The sequence below is a fragment of the Lipotes vexillifer genome, unplaced genomic scaffold (genome assembly GCF_000442215.2).
Source record: "Lipotes vexillifer unplaced genomic scaffold, Lipotes_vexillifer_v1.1 scaffold1, whole genome shotgun sequence".
Lineage (NCBI taxonomy): Eukaryota > Metazoa > Chordata > Mammalia > Artiodactyla > Lipotidae > Lipotes > Lipotes vexillifer.
In genome coordinates this window covers 1,520,888-1,526,887 of record NW_006779068.1, presented here as the reverse complement: position 1 = coordinate 1,526,887, position 6,000 = coordinate 1,520,888, and the positions used below count along the sequence as shown (strand labels likewise).

Genomic DNA, 6,000 nt, shown 5'->3' with positions numbered 1-6,000 from the left:
CCTGTCAACACAAACAAGAAGAAAATTCCAGTGAAAAAATGAAATGCTTCTTTTTATGAAAATGATACTATTTTCCAAGACATACTTGAGGGTGGGGGTGGGATGGTTAGTATAGTATCCATTGGAAAGGAAGGGGCTTACACAAGTGTGACATTTGTTCATTTTAAGGAAAAAGTTCCTGTGTAGAACAAATATATACCAAATAGTAAACCAGGACAATATTCCACCCCCGCAAATAGTTTTAATATTAGGAATAATTTCAATATTCCTAACTAGAATATTCAAAGAAGTGAATGTGTTCTTTATCATTCTGTGTGTAAAGACTGTTATAACTCTTCCATCTAGAGTTTACTCAGTGAACATCCTTCTTTGATATTTGAAAGGTGCAAATAAAATGATATGTATCAGCCAGTCAGTTTCTCGAGATGACTCTACCAACTTTTCCCATCTCAATTATGCCTCTTTTAAACTGCATCATAGCACTGTGTACTTTTTCTCTAAAGTGCTTATAATAAATATAATAAATTATTATGTAATTATTAAGTAGTAATAAGCAGCATTAAATAATAGATCAGCAATAAAATATTAAATACATTATAGATATAAAGCTTTCTCTTCCACAAGTCTGGAGTCCTGATAGGGTAAGGAATATGTTTGTTTTGATCATAACTATATTCACAGTAACTACCTGCTTGGCAAATTTGTGGACTACATGAAGAAACTAATGTGTCATCAAGGAGCTCATATTCTAATGGGGAGACAGTTTAAAGATGTTGATAAAGCAGAGCACGGGGTACATGGTTAATTTAGAGGCACAGAGGAGGCATCTATTTCAGCAAGAGAGACAATCCAAATGTGTATATTCACTGGTTTATGATACATTTTAAATCAAAGAGCACAAACGCTACATGGTATATGACAAAAATCCCAAGAGGGTCATGAATGGCTAAAGTGTCAGAAACACTGTCTTAGAGGAAAACAATGCATACTCTGATGAAAAGACATAACTGACAAGTGAAAATGATTCTTTTCTCTTACTCTCATCATTTTTGATTTTTCTTTTACACTATGGAGGTCAACATTTCCAAATGCTCTCTGGACATCTCCTAGGTGCCCTATCAGCACCTCTGGTTCATTATGTCTGAAACTCTACTTAGTACTTCTTCCCCCTGCAACCCAAAGGATGTAAACAGAAAAAAGTGTTCAATCTAACCAATAATCAGAGAAATGCAAATTAAATCCACAATACCACTTCAGCCCCATCAGATTAACCAAAATTTCAAAATCTGACAATACCAAATGTCACTGAGGCTGTGAAGCAATGTGAACTAATACATTTTGAGAGGGATTATAAATTAATACAACAGCTAAGATCTCTCCCTCCCTCCCTTCTCCCTCCCTCTCTCTCTCTCTCTCCCTCCCTCTCTCTCTCTCTCTCTCTCTCTCTCTCTCTATATATATATATATATATATATACATACATATATATATATATACACACACACACACACACATATATATATATTTCCAAAATATATATCATAGAGAAATTCTTACATATCTACACAGGGTTTTTAATTTTTTTAACTTTTTTTTTGATCCCAACAAATATTTATTGAATACCTATTAAGTTCTATGCACTTGACCATATCAATGAACAAAGGGAAAGATAAGAAACAAAAAAAATAATAAGTAAACCATGTATCAGAAGGTAGTAAATGCTAAGAGGAAAGGGGAGGGGCTAAAAGAACAACACAGGGGATCTGGAGTGTAGGGAGTGGGGGAAAAGGGCATACTGCAGTATTAAGTAGGGTGTTCAGAGTGGGCCTCTTTGAGAAATTCAGATTTGAACAAAGACTTAAAGAAGTTGAGGGAATTATTTGGAAAAGAGCATTCTACCAAGTAGAATGAAAGCTAGAGACTAGTGCAGGCCAATGTGACTGGAACCAAAGGAACAGGCAGAGCAGGTATTGAGGTCAGAGGGAGGGCCTGAGAAGGCAGAACCTGTGGAGTGCTGTAAGGATTTAAATTCCTGTAGAGCTCTGAGCTGAGGGATGATATGATATAGCTTAAATTCCAACAGCACCACACTGGCTGCTAGGTAGAGAATGTAGGGAAGTAGGGTGGGAGCAGGGTAGGAACAGGGAGAAGAGTTAGTGATGCTGAAAGCTCGGCTTCTGTGCACTGGTGCCGTATTGAATCTCAGAGACAGAGTTTTGGGTGAAGTATAAAAGAATCGCTTTATTGCTTTGCCAGGCAAAGGGGGCACAGAGGGCACCTGCCCCAAAAAGCTGTGTCCCAACCTAGGAGGATTTGACGAGGAGTTTTATAGCAATGGGTCAAGGGTGGGGTTGCTGATAAGATTAGGGTGTGTGCAGGGCCTGCACTCCTCTAATCTGGCCTCAGGTAATCTTGATGAGTTTCTCTGATTCCTTTAATGCAGCCTCAGTTGGAATTCTCTGGTATGAAGAAAGCTGACATCTTAAAAAGCTTAAAGACATAGTTCTGTGTATCCCTTGAGGTGAAACCAGGACTTTTCCCCAAGGCTGCACTATTGTTTCTTGGCTGCCTCTCCCTTGTCTTTGCATCCCTTCCCTTCCCGGATTAGCAACGGTTGGAATCTGTCCTTTGGAACACAGAGAAGGTCATGAAGGCTGGAGTCAAGAAACGGGGGACAGAAAGGCTTCAGTGTCCAGGAGCTCCACAGGGTCTTGCTTGGTTTCATTATGAGGTTACTATATAATGGTGTTTAAAATGAGGCAGTGAGAAATAGATTCCAGATATATTTTAAAATTAGTTTTCCTGGAAAAAAAAAAAAAAGTAGTTTTCCTGAGAGATTAAACGTGAGGTTTGAGAGAAAGAAAGAAGAATCAAGAATGACTCAGACATTTGGCCTGCCCAACTGGCAGGATGGAACTGTCATCAACTGACACAATAGGTAAAGCAATTTTTGGAGAGATCGGTAGTCTAGTCAAGGACATGCTAAGTTTGAGATATCTAGATGACTATAAATAAAATGGGCTCTACTATAGCCAATTTTACGGATAGTAAATAAAACCAAAAAATTTAATTATTCAAAAATATCCAAGTATGCAAAATAATTATTGAGAATGAAAAAGAAACTAATTGCCACTGTCTACTGAAAGAAAAATGCATAAGGAAAAGCTGTAAGTTTTATTCAGAGACCTTACTAAGGACTCAAGCCAGGTAGACAGCCTCTCAGCCCTGAAGAACTGCTCCAAAGAGGTAAGGGAAGAACCAAGATATATATGAGCTAGTTTTTGCTGGGAAAAACATGTAATCAAGCACAGAATGATTACTGCTCATCACAAAGAATAGACAGACATCTCAAGTTAATGATTTTAGTGCATTTCTATGTAGGGAAGATTCAAGAATCTGGGGTTATTGAAATCTTTCCTTAGATAGGTATCTTAACTTTCTAGGGTATGGTATATCCAAGCAAAGAATGCTTCCTGTTTTTCTCCATCCTAAATTCCCCTCAGGGTACGCAGTCGGTGGGTTATTAGCTTGATTCCTGTAGAATTGGAATGGCAGTAACACTTTTTTTCTTTACACCAGTTTAAGTTTGGGGACTACCATTTGTAACATATTATACTTTAAGAATGAAACATTACACATAGAATGCTTTACTTTAGAAGCAGATGAAATGAATTACTAAGTTGAGTAAATTGAGCGTATTTACTTAAATTATTTGAACAATAATGTGGCTTTCAAAGTTGATGAAAATTTTTTAAACATTAAGGCTTAATGATTGAGAAGTGACACTATGTGGGCTTTATCAAAATAATTAACTATGGAGAATGTTGTGGATCAAAGCTTCTAAGAGAAAAAGTACAACTATCTTTAATTGCTAAGAAGTTTCAATTATATAATACAGTATTATTGACTATAGTCACTATCTAAATCCTCAGGATTTATTGGTAATTAATAAACACAAAAACATAAACTCGATGTTGTTCCAGACACATTACTACATAATCACCACTAATAAGTCAGTTCTCTCCTTTTAAACATCACCAAAATAAATTGTAACCATGATATTATCAGCACTCCGCATGAGAAGCAAACACATAAATAAGATTCAAGTATGAGCCATTTTAGGATCTAGATCAGAGTTTCTCAAACTACTGACATTTCAGGTCAGATAATTCTTTGTTAGGGCAGTGGAAACGGCTGGCCTGTGCACTGTAGGATGTTGAGCAGCATCCCTAGCCTCTACCACTAAATGCCAGTAGCAACTCCCAAATGTCGCAAGCAAAAAAAGCCTCCAAGTAATACTCATGGGGTCAAGAGGGATGCAACAGGCCTGCAAAATTATCTCCAGCTGAGAACTACTGATCTCGAATAACAGTCTTTAACTGAATGAAAATTCCATAATGGATCTTGAAGCCTCAACAGCCTCATCATGCATAACTTATAAGGGAGTTGCAAGGAAGTGGGCAGAAGGGTGTCAGTGTGATAATCCCTCACTCTGAGCAGGAAGTCTCCGTTAGCATCCCCTTCATTTCTCAGCCTCAGTCACCAAAATGGTCCTAAGGATTTGGAGAAATTAAAAGTAGCTTCTCTCTACTAGAGGGTGGGAAATACTATCTGTCAGCAAGTCAATAAGTAGTGCTCAATCTATTTGGCAGCTGATCTGACAATACCAAGTTGTAGCCTCATTTCAGGACACTGCTCTCTTTATGGCACACAGTTTAAGTTTTAAACAAAGAACAGCTGAAACTAAAAGAGACACGATGATGGAGCAGGATTCATTCAGTAAGTATTACTGAAGTCCTGCTATGCTATGTGCTAGGCACAGGGGATGTAGTAGTGTAAAAGGCAGAAAAAATAACCAACATGGATGAGTTACACATATAGTAGACCAATCTGTAATGAATGAGAAAAACCAAAGCAGGGATGATCAAATACAAGATTTAAGGGGTGATGGTGGGGTTAAAATTTTAGCTAGGGGGGCCAGGGAAGGGCCAAACAATGAGTGAGAATATTTTGAAAAAGAAGTATAAAGTACTCTACGTAGTTTATTTACTATCTGGAAATACCCTGTCGTTATGTAAAATTATATATATAAACCCATATTCAAGATAGGAAGTAATTATATATATTTAAATAGCAATACATTGACTTCAATATAACTACAAACAGCAAAAAGCAAGGTCAGTGTTTTCTCCCCTAAAGAATGGGATTATTTGGCACATGGCAGCTCAGAAAGGACACTGCTAGAATTTATCTCAATGAACTAAAAAAACAATGAAGTAATGCAATGCATCTTTCCAAAACAGTCTTTATAAATAATGAAATTCATGCTTTTGATCTGGGCAATTACATAAAATTGAATTATATTTATTTCTTATATATTTTTTTACCTTATTTGAGGTCAGCTCAGGTCTAATGAGCAATATGGAATTTTGTATTGTGCAAATAAAATGGCTTAAATCATGATCAGAAAAATTTCTATTTTCATATTCACAATGTTATAAGGAATATGGCCAAAGATTAAGGTTATAAACTCATGAATGAGCTAGTCATTTGAATCTCCAATAATCTGACCTTGTTTGATAGCCATATCCCATACCACCACCAACAAAGCTAGCAGTGAGAACAAAAAGAAAAATATCCCATAACCTGGAAGACTCCATTTTACCCCCATTAAAGATCTCTTTCAGAAATTCTTAAAATATAAGAACAAGAAAGAGACCAAAGTAAATACAAAATAATCCAAATAAAAATTGATTTTTCCAAAGTATAGTGATTCTGAAAATGCCAGTTTTTTTGGCTGAATGTTCAGCATTTGATATAAATGAAAATATATTAGAAAGAAACTACACATTAAGCCACAGTGTAGCATAGTTTTGTGTTTGTTACACTTCAAAAGGCCTTCCTCTCAATCATCAAAATAATAATTCTGTGCTTCTTAAAGTTAATACACAGTTTACTAGAAATTTATTTGTAAAAGAAAGTGGTCACTGAACAAAGCAT

At 36.3% G+C, this 6,000-nt stretch overlaps 1 protein-coding gene across 4 annotated transcripts in view; it reads right to left on the bottom strand.

Moving 5' to 3' along the window:
• FGD4 (FYVE, RhoGEF and PH domain containing 4) overlaps window positions 1–6,000 on the bottom strand; it is a 200,841-nt gene that overhangs the window by 58,076 nt on the left and 136,765 nt on the right. The gene's annotated exons all lie outside the window — the stretch shown is intronic.